This window comes from Oculina patagonica, chromosome 7 (genome assembly GCF_052425735.1).
Source record: "Oculina patagonica isolate OP01 chromosome 7, crgOcupat, whole genome shotgun sequence".
NCBI lineage: Eukaryota > Metazoa > Cnidaria > Anthozoa > Scleractinia > Oculinidae > Oculina > Oculina patagonica.
Window position 1 is genome coordinate 15,644,150 of NC_135764.1, and position 11,369 is coordinate 15,655,518.

Sequence of the window (11,369 nt, forward strand, 5' to 3'; positions counted from 1 at the left end):
TCTTAGAAAAGCCATAACAACCGAAACAAAGGGAATAATAAATGCTATGCTTATAAAAACGTACAAGCTAATTAACAACTGCTCCCAGTTATCAATTTTTTAAATCTAATGCTTGCGTGCGCTTTGCGCATGCGCATTAGACTCTTTGTTATATGAAAAAAGCTGTTAGCAATCCCAAGGGAATGGTTCGGGATCGATAATCGTTCGCTGTAATGTAGAAAACAATGATCAGCTGCAAGAACGGACTCCGTACGGACACGCACGATTAGTTTCAATTAAAAACAGCCAATCAGCGACACGTGTTCCCACGCATAATTAAAAGTTCTTTCTCAAGTCACGATTATTCAACACTTGAACAGGACGAAATAATTTTCCAGTTAAGACATTTGTAAGCTTTTTGTGAAAATAAATCTTCGTTTTCAGTTCAGTTAAGCACTTGTATTTTCGTCTTGCTTAAAAAGCAAGACGTCTTTGAGAAAAAATATTTCGACGGCGACTCGCGTTTATTTACACAATGCGACCAAATATTTATTTTGTTTTAAAAAATAGAAAACTTTACCTCGGTTTTTGTATTTAAGTCATTCGAATTTTGACCAATTTTTTTCTTTACAGTGCAAACAAAAACCTTCAAAAATAAAAGATGTACATGGATAAATGTAAATCAAGTTACGCGACTAAATCAAAATGCGTTTGTTTGGCCGCTTTGCAGTATTACACTGTCCCGGCCTTTGCCATACACTGAAATCGAATTTCATGCTTTTACGACTCTCAGAGATCTTAAGTTCTTCTTACAGCTAGAAAAATCATAAAATGGTTACATTGATATGGAAGTGATGATTCGCGAAATTTGTACATCATGATAAACAGTCTTCGCTCCTGTGTATGGTAGCTCGATAATAATTGCCTAGTTTCCAGCGTTCAAAAGGTCATCATTATATTGACGCGAGCATTTACACCCGTTTTTAGGAAAATCTGTCACTAAGTGCTTACAGTACAATGGAGTAACAGTCACTATTTCAAGTGCTTTTATTGCAAAATCTGTTTCAAGAGTCATCATCAAAATGGTGAAAAATCTGAAAGAAAACGATGTGAAGTTCTTCAACCCTTGTTGTAATGAACATGCTTTTTGTAAATCGTCACGCAATCTTGTCCAAATGTTTAATCGTTTCTGCTTTTACGGACAATACGGAAGAAGTAACATCAACTCCTGTTCATACTTTAAATTTTGTGAAGCATATAACATTTATGACTGTTTCGTTTTCATCCATAATCATCCACGATGCCCCTAGCTTGCTATAAGCATTTTAAATTAAACTCCCGAACACAAACCTCTAACCAATTTTAACCGGCTTACGAAAACCGCGCAATCTGTATCACTATGCCATACGGCATTAGACTCATGTCACCCTTGGTGACCTATTTTTTTTATATACTATTACTCTGAAATGTCAATATAAAAGGCGTAAATTTTGTATCTCACAGGTAAAATGCGTCATAAGAATACATTTGTAATTAAAACCACTGGATGAGGATTTAAAAAGTCAAATGCAATGCTTGACAGCAATCATTTGATATCTCATCTCATTTTGGCTCTTGTTACATTAAATTTTTAATGCAAGCTACTAAACTCGATGACGTACTTATAAAAAATCAGAGGCGGAATTATCTTCCTGTTTTGATTCGCTTTGTTTGTTATAATTTAGTTAATGTGTCAGCTAATCACATGACAGGAAAACCTCAAAAGGTGCTACTCTGAAAAGAATGTCGCCGTATTTTTCTCGTTTTAGTTATTCCTACTTTCACTTTGTTGCAAGCATACAATGTCTTCCTTAACAATAGCTGGTACAACTAACGCAATATTCTGTTATGTGATTTTGCTTGTTCAGCGACTCGCTGACAACCTGGAGGTTAATATTGTTTTAATGTACTACGAAATTCCAGTCAGAACTGAAATTTAAATAAATGCATGTAAATAAGTAAGTAGAATTTGACAATGTTTTGAGCTTCGTTCTGGAAAGTTGGAGGTGAAGCTTGAATTTATTTAAGTGCTACCTACACGAAAAATGATCAAAGCAATATTTACCTGAGATAAAAGATTGAGTGTTTTTGAAAATCGAATAACATCTTCTCCTCGCTCAGTTACCGTGCACTTGTTGCTTTCCGGCCCCGGCGGAACTGACGCATTCCAACAAGGAACAAATTGAAACAAAAGAAGAAAATGGCAATCAAGCTTAATATTCCGTGTTTTTGGTTGCGAAAGGATTTGTTGATAAAATATTGAGCCTTGTTAAGTCTGTTTACCCAGTTCAAGAGTTGAATCGGTGTCTGTGATTGCGTGTTTCCCAAAAACAGTCAAATCTTTTCATTATCAGAAATGCAGCGTAACGTGAAGTTTCAATAAAAAATGTCCTTGCATGTCTTACGCTTGATTATATTCCTTTTTGTTCCTTCTTTGTATTCCTAAAACATTTTCAACTATGAGCTTTTTCCTTTGCGGATTTAGTCACAAAGATCATTAAGTAAGCGTGCGTCGCTTTCTCTTATAAGTTTTTATCAACTCGGTGTATAATCATATTCGATCGACCGATTTGGGAATTACTCGTTTGATTACAGGCTAATAACTTGTGGTCATGCCATACCTTCTTACATAAAAATAAGTTAGTAACAGGCCCAAAGGATCTTCGCTTAGTCTTATTATAATCTGTCATAACAAGCTTTAAAGTAAGCAGATCATATCATCTCATTGGAAAATTTTGGTCCAAAATTCGAATTCTCCGAAGGACGGTTACAAAACCTGCATCAAAACGGTAAGAATAAATTAGAATCTGATCTTGTGCGAGGATACCATAACATATGGATAGGGCCAAGTTTTTGGTAGACCCTCTGAACTGCTGCTTTTTTATTTCCATAAAACGATTGGTCGAGTATTCAACAAAGTCGATAGTTAACGTAACAGTCTATTATAGATATCCAATGCAGATAATATCAATAAAATTGATGGAAAAGGTTGCTATCAGCGAGAAACCGTTCGCAGCTCTTGTAAGCTTGTAATTCTACTGGTCCTCTAATGTAGAAGTTGCCATTGCTTTTGTTGTTGGGGCATTGTTCCTGTTGTTTGTTCTATTTTATTTTTCGAAGGGTGACGAGCCATTCATGCGAGACTTTGCAAGAGCTGCTAACTGACACTACTGTTAAATGCCTTTTTGGTAGTGTTCAGCGCCTGAGCCTTGTCCTAATTTTTTTTGTTACATTTAGTGACTTGCAGAAATCACAAAGCAGATACACTGTGCAATAGACTTTGTCTTCCTGTTTTGATACGCTCTGTTAACTTGAACGTTTGAATTGTTGAGTGCTCCTCGTGCCACTTCAAACCCTTTTCTTACGTCACCGGAAACTTCAAGTATCTTATGGACAGGAAGATCATTTGTCTGATTCTTGACAACTTGCTGTTCCAGGTCGCAGTATATCGGCATTCGTCGACTGAGAAGGAAAACTAAACAAGCGGACTGACAATCTGTATGACAACTGTTTAACTTAAAGGTTTGCACCTCACGGCCACACTTTCTAGGACATAGACACATATTCCTTGGTTTTGCTTTGTTTGTTTACTTTTTACTCAAGGTTTTTGCTGCCTGATTCGAAATTCATTTCAAATCAATGAGGAAAATGTGTTAGCTTCACTGTTATTATGTTGTTCTTGCCGCGAGTAAGTCACGCCTTCTTCGAACACGATAATTACTGATGACAAAAACGTAAAGTCATGTTCACTTCAAAATCAGCTCGCATTATGCTTATTAACAGATGAGCTCTTTTGTTCAACATTCAGACCACTGTGACAGAGATCTAAAGAGGATTCGGAGGCACCACTTCCACCCCCCTCCCCCCGCCTTCCTACAACGACACCAAAAAAAACCCAAACTCCCAGCTATTATAAATGCAGATTTACCGCTAGAAGCCGAGTATTTTTTAACCGCGTCAGTCAATAATAAACCGGTATTTCTATGCATAAATGCTTCTGAAACAAACTTCCGTGTCTCTCGTGCTTAAAAATGGACTTTAATAACTCTGATCATTCATTGATTTTTATCTGATCGCCAAATGAATAAACTTATTTAACACATTTAAAAGCCCACATTTCGTACCAAACTGTACAACCCCAGGGCTTATACAAGCAGATTTTTGCACTTTCTTACACGGTTGGGGAGCGTGATGGCCTAATAATGGTCACTGCGCTGGACTCTGGACCAAACAGTCCTGGATAGAGCTTTTGGGGGACAATGCGTTAAGTTCTTTGGAAAGCCTCTCAACTCCCAGAGTCCCTTTCCTTACCCAGGTGTAAAAATGATAACCAGTCAATCTTTAGCTTTTCGGGAAGGGAGGTAACCCTGCGATGGAATAGCATCCCATCCGGGTGGAGTAAAAAATACTCGTTGTCGCTTCACGTTGCGGAAACCGGTGTGAGCTCCGTCCTGATGGGCCACTAGGCTCGTTACCTGCCTATTGAGAGACCTGGCGGAGAACTACATAAATGGACCGGGCGGCCATAAATTTTTTATCGTGAATTGAGGCGCGGCGCTCCCACATTAAGGGGTGACATGGCATAACGAAGAGTAATTGATAATCCATTCCCCGAACTGTTCCAAATTCAGGCCACAGTGTAAAAGAACAAAAGAGGATACGAAGGCACCACTTCCACACACCCCTCCCCCCCTCGAGCCCCCTCAAAAAAAAAACAACACCAAAAAACACCCCAAACTCCCAGCTATACACCGATTCAGCGTAAGTCGGAAGTTGCATGGAAACGAGGCCTAAGGGCCCTCGGCGGCTAAAAACTATAAAGTTTTTACTAGCGTTTGGGGCGTTTCAAGTCGAAATAAAGCATTTCCTTTACGAATTAGCCACGATTCTTGATCCCTATCAGTGCAAACGTATAAAGAGAAGAAATTTTAATGTCTACCAGGCGACAGGCGAAATTCTAACAGCTTAGCGGTACGATTTTGCTGCCAAACTTCAATATTCCCTCTCCAGCATAGGCTGAATTTCATCTGTTCTCTCAGGTAGTTTACAATCAATTTTGAATTTTGTTAATCAATAAAATGAAACCACTTTAAAGTCCAGAATACCTTTTAACCCTTTCCTTACCAGGTAGCCCTGTGGATTTTGATCTGAATGAAAACTTTCTAGTATTATGGAGAAACTCGCGTATTCACGCAAACATCATTAAAGACAGTCTACTGATTCTGTTACAGAATTTGACAGATTTTTTCAGTAGAATTTGTGATTGGCATGAACTGGTTCAGGTGTAAATTGAATTGTACATGTATTTGAGTTGCAGATTCATACAGGTTAATAATAAAATAAAGCCGACTTTCATATCAAAAGAATGATAATATAAAGTACACAACGTCGTTTTCGACGCCAATGGGTGAGTCGGTGTGTATACATGGAAGCTTATTTAGTGTTTAAAGTCATCAATGCTTTTTAAACACACAAATTCTAGAGTAGTAGCAAAGTGTAGCAGTGTATACAAAGCAGACTCGGTTGTTATTACCGGTAAAGTTATACCGACCTGGAGGCTTACATGTAAACTAGAAAATATTTTCTGCCGGTCAAATTCGATCCAGTTCACAAATGAAATCAGGTCCGTCCGTAAAAAAATTCAGTGAAAAAATCTTACATACCTGTATTTGACTGGGTTGACTGTACGCTTTTCGATTGTTGATTAATTATTATGATTGGAAAATGTAACAACAAACTGCAGCACATGTTTACCCGAGCTTCTCTGTCGAAACAAACTAACATAATTTAGATAACTGAAACTATTTGTGACACATGTTTACGCGTGACCTTCTCTACGATTCTGTGTCGATACCTGCAACTTTTTATTCGGATTAAGTATTTTGAGTAGACCTTTGTCCTTCTCAATAAATGGTGACTCTATAAAGCAATTTGAATTTACAAAATCCCTTGGTGTATATATAGATAAGAACCTAACTTGGAATCTACACATTACAAATATTTCTAAAAAGATTGCATCTGGCATTGGCACCCTAAAAAGCGTAGCAGGTCTTTTGTTCCATTTAAGACATTACTATGTATCTATAACTCTTTAGTACAACCCCATTTTGATTATTGTAGTGTCGTTTGGGGGAATTGCAGTAAAACTCTGGCAAGTAAACTACAAAAACTGCAAAACCATGCTGCGCGTATCTTGACCTCTTCTTCCTACGATGCCAATGCTGATGATCTTATTGCAAGACTTGGCTGGAATAAACTCGATGTCCAATTTAAATTTAAAACAGCCGTCATGGTCTATAAATCACTCAATGGTCTTGCACCTGACTACCTTAGGACAATGTTTTCTAATAGAAGCGATACGTGTATCTATTCACTGAGAGGGTCCGCGGGTAAACTAACTGTTCCGCTGCCCCGCACTAATTTTCTTAAAAACAGTTGTAGCTATAGAGGTGCGGTGCTGTGGAACAGTTTACCTGTCGACCTTCGGCAAGCACAAACTCTCACTAGCTTTAAATCCGGCTGCAGCAGTTTCGTTTTTGGCTAGAATCAATGTAAATATTAACATCACACGGCATTCATGGAAAGCAGGCATTTCTTTTATTATAACTAATTAATTCATTGTAGACGACTAATGTAATTTAAATTTATTATGTAAAATAGGTATTAAGTAATTTTAAATAAGTATTATGTATTTTAAGTTCTGATGATTTTTTACCGTGTTGAAATAAAGAGTATTATTATTATTTTATTATTGAAAACCTAAGGGTCTCTCAAAACCAAATTTGTTCTTCAAAAGTTCCATTCAGTAAATTATAAGGTAGTTCGTTTTATTGATTAACAAAATCCAAAATTGAGTGTGAACGGCAAACATTCAGGTTATGCTGATGAGCGAATATAAATTATAATCATTTCATCGGGCATTGTGGCGTATTTTGCGGGCTAAAATGGAGAATTCAGCGGGCTAAAATATATTTTAGCCCGCTGCGGTGGACCAATCAGAAACAAGAAAAAATCGAAGCCAGCCAATCAGAACTGAAAACCATTCAACTGTTCGCGCCGTTTTCTTGCTGGCTGGCACAAGCTAGTGGAATAATATTTCAAGCTTCGTTTAATTTTAGTCGAGACGCTTCAAAACTGTTTTTGAGCTTTATAACGACAAAATGTTTAAAGGACTGAACGGGAAAGCAAATTCTCAGTCTTCCCAACTAGATGAAGAGGAATAACAGAAACTCAAAGAAGAATCCAGGCGGCGAAGTGAATGTAAGTTTGTCTTCGTCGAGCGAAACTCGCTCAGTTGAATTTCAGGCATATTCCAAACTGCCAGTTCAGTTAACAGCACAATTAATTTTAACGCTTATAAATGACGACTATTTCTTTGCTGCCGATAGAATTTTGTAATTTCCTTTTTCAAGCAAAGATTGTTTTGAGTAATTTTGCGGTTTTCTGCCGAGTTTTGTAAACTTTTAAACCTGGTTTTCAATCAGAATAAACGCCGACTCGCAACTGCAGCGTTCACGATATCGCTTACTGTTTTTGATTCCTTACCTAAATGCCCTCTGAAATGATTATAATAGTAATAGAGTTGATGTTCTTGGGCGTAAATATGTTTTTGGCCCTTCTCAGAGCTCATTTTAGCCCTCGCCTGCGGCTCGGGCTAAAATGAGCCTGAGTCGGGCCAAAAACATATTTACGCCCAAGAACATCAACTCTATTGTTATAATATTCGATTCCAAAGAAGGAGACAACAAAATCTTACCGGTAAGCTGTAAGAATTTCTTCTCTAGCCTGCTAGACCTTAAATTTCTTCTTCTTATACTTTTGAACTTAGGATCAAGATTCGCGGCTAATTTGTAAAGGGAATGCTTTTACCGACTCGAAATGCCCCACACGCTAATAAAAACTTTATGAATTTTGACCCGCCGAGGGCCCTTAGGCCTCGTTTCCATGCAACTTCCGGCTTACGCTGAATCGGTGTACGTGTATACCAGAGTAGTGACAAGGAACGGCAGTTTCTCACGTACTAAAACGAGTTAAAAATAGTCTTGCCAAACCATAAAAACCATTTCCTTGTGAATAAACGCAGCGGCAAGGATATTTTTTTTCCGCTTGGCCCAGCCACTTAGCTCGAGTAGCCTTACTCTTGCATGTATTTACTTAATATAAACTCTTCTGGGCACGAAATAAAAGATCGTTGTTGTTTCCTGCACTAATTACGATATTTAAAAGGACCCTAGTCAGCTACACCTTTGTTTTTGTTTACATACGCCATACGCGAGTGTCATACGTGAGTTCCGGTGTTACGCGAGTTCCGGTGTTACGTACTTTTTGCACGTCTTTACCAGCCAAGGTTGTCCGTGCCGTGACTCAAATTTGAGCTGGCCTGTGACAATTGCAAGTGCGGGACGAAGAAAGTTTCGTGTAAAAACAAAACAGCCGCGGTTTTAGTAAATAGAAATCACCGCTCAGTGCTTTTGCTTGCCACCGTGAACAAGAGGCGAACGCTGAGAGAGAAATAAAGGTATTTCTTGTAAGATTGTTTTTTGTGTCGTTATACTATATACATGTTAAAAATTACGAATGAAAAAAGTTGACACTGGCTAAAAATATTGTTTTTGGATGCCTGTGGTGGTGGGCACGTGAACAACTTTCAACTTTATCTTGATTGCTTTCATCACCAAATATAATATTTGTGTTTTTCTAACTTGGTTAAACAAAACTCTAAGATTAAGCTAAAAAAACACAACGAAGACTAAAGCTACAAGATAAAGCGACGAGAATTATGCAGAAATTAGCGAGGTCAAGTACTGTTAATAGCAAATAAACAAACCAATCGAGCCTACCTTGCTAGAAGCAAGCTCTTTCTTTCTACTCTTGATCCACTCAGTAAAGTCTCGAGAACTAAACTGACTACGAGCTAAACACGTGCTCCTATTTATACCAGAGTAGTGACAAGGAACGGCAGTTTCTTACGTACTAAAACGAGTTAAAAATAGCCTTGCCAAACCATAAAACCCATTTCCTTGCGAGTAAACGCAGCGGCAAGGATATCCTGCACTAATTACGATATTTTAAAGGATCCTAGTCAGCCACACCTTTGTTTTTGGTTACATACGCCATATGCAAGTGTCATACGCGAGTTCCGGTGTAAGCGAGTTCTGGTGTACGTCAGTTCCGGTGTACGCGAGTTCCGGTGTACGTGAGTTCCGGTGTACGCGAGTTCCGGTGTTACGTACTTTTTGCGCGTCTTTACCAAATGTATGTGCAAATCTCCGCGGCTCTCCTCGGTAAGACAAAGGCGTGAGATTATGAATATGAATATGGATATGGATATGGAGATAATAACAGGCGGTGAAAGCTTAACAACAGTCGCCGTTTTTTAATCGAGGCTAAAAGAAATCGACAATGAAGCGACCACAACCAACGTGGTCGTCTTAAATCGAGTAGCGAGTGTTGTTCAGCTATTATTATATTTCACACATACGGGTACTAAGATAACTTGAATCTATATATTGGAACGTGTTTTATTTACGACAGAGCTGCTCCTGCAAGAATACATGCAGCAGAAAGAAGACATCTAAGAGCCAAGGTTGTCCGTGCCGTAACTCAAATTTGAGCTGCTGTGACAATACACCGATTCAGCGAAAGCCGGAAGTTGCATGTGAACAAGGCCTAAGGGCCCTCGGCGGCTCAAAATTATAAAGATTTTATTAGCGTGTGGGGCATTTTGAGTTGGTAAAAGCATTCCCTTTACAAATTAGCCACGAATCTTGATTCTTGAAGAAGAAATTTAAGGTCTTGCAGGCTATAGAAGAAATTCTTACAGCTTACCGGTAAGATTTTGTTGTCATCTTCTTTGGAATCGAATATTTTATATTTACTCATCAGCATAGCCTGAATGTTTGCCGCTCTCTGGCTACACTCAATTTTGGATTTTGTTAATCAATAAAAAAGAACGTAACTACCTTATGATTCACTGAATGGAACTTTTGAAGAACAAAATTAATTTGGTTTTGAGAGCCCCTTAGGTTTTTAATCCGAATAAAAAGTTGCAGGTATCGACATAGAATCGTAGAGAGTCACGCGTAAACATGTCTCACAAATAGTTTCAGTTATCTAAATTATGTTAGTTTGTTTCGACAGAAAAGATCACGTAAACATGTATCGCAGTTTGTTGTAACATTTCTCAATCATAATAATTAATCAACAATCGAAAAGCGTACAGTCAACCCAGTCAAATACAGGTATGTCAGATTTCTTTCACTGAATTATTTTACGGACCTGACTTCATTTCTGAACTGGATCGAATTTGACCGGCAAGAGAATATTTTATTGTTCACATGTAAGCTTCCAGGTCAGTATAATTTTACCGGTAATAACAACCGAGTCTGCTATGAATACACTGCTACATTTTGCTACCACTCTAGAATCTGTGTGTTTAATTAAAAAGCATAGATAAATTTAAACACTAAATAACCTTCCGTGTATACACACAACTCACCCATTGGCGTCGAAAACGACGTTGTGTACTTTATATTATAATTCTTTTGATATGAAAGTTGGCTTTATTTTATTATTAAACTGCATGAATCTGCAACTCAAATAAATGTACAATTCAATTTACACTTGAAACAGTTCATGCCAATCACAAATTCTATTGAAAAAAATCTAACAAATTCTGTAACAGAATCAGTAGACTGTCTTTAATGATGTGTGCGTGACGTTTTCGCGAGTTTCGCCATTAATATATTAGAAAGTTTTCATTTAGATCGAAAACCAAAGGGCTTCCTTCCCACAGAAGAACCTGTTTCTTAAAAGGTATTCTGGATTTTTAAGTGGTTTCATTTTATTGATCAACAAAATTCAAAATTGATTGTAAACTACCTGAGAGAACGGATGAAATTCAGCCTATGCTAGGGAATATTGAAGTTGGCAGCAAAATCTTACCGCTAAGCTGTTAGAATTTCGCCTGTCGCCTGGTAGATATTAACATTTCTTCTCTTTATACGTTTGCACTGATAGGGATCAAGAATCGTGGCTAATTTGTAAAGAAAATGCTTTATTTCGACTCGAAATGCCCCACACGCTAGTAAAATCTTTATAGTTTTTAGCCGCCGAGGGCCCTTAGGCCTCGTTTCCATGCAACTTCCGGCTAACGCTGAATCAGTGTATTATAAATGCAGATTTACCGCTCAAATATAAACCGGTATTTCTATGCATTAATGCTTCTGAAACAAACTTCCGTGTCTCTCGTGCTTAGAAATGGACTTTAATAACTCTGATCATTCATTGATTTTTATCTGATCGCCAAATGAATAAACCTAATTAACGGAGCTCGAGCGCAATCTATAAAT

The 11,369-nt window shown here is 37.9% G+C and overlaps 1 protein-coding gene across 4 annotated transcripts in view; it reads right to left on the minus strand.

The window, feature by feature from the left end:
- Positions 1–11,369, minus strand: part of LOC144659972 (allene oxide synthase-lipoxygenase protein-like) — a 64,290-nt gene that overhangs the window by 10,286 nt on the left and 42,635 nt on the right. The window contains exon 1 of one of the 4 annotated variants that reach the window (XM_078520507.1): positions 8,859–8,905. The exons of the other annotated variants lie outside the window; for them this stretch is intronic. The gene's annotated coding sequence lies outside the window, so the exon portion shown is untranslated. Of the gene's footprint in view, positions 1–8,858; positions 8,906–11,369 lie in introns of those variants that run through there. 4 annotated transcript variants of the gene reach the window in all.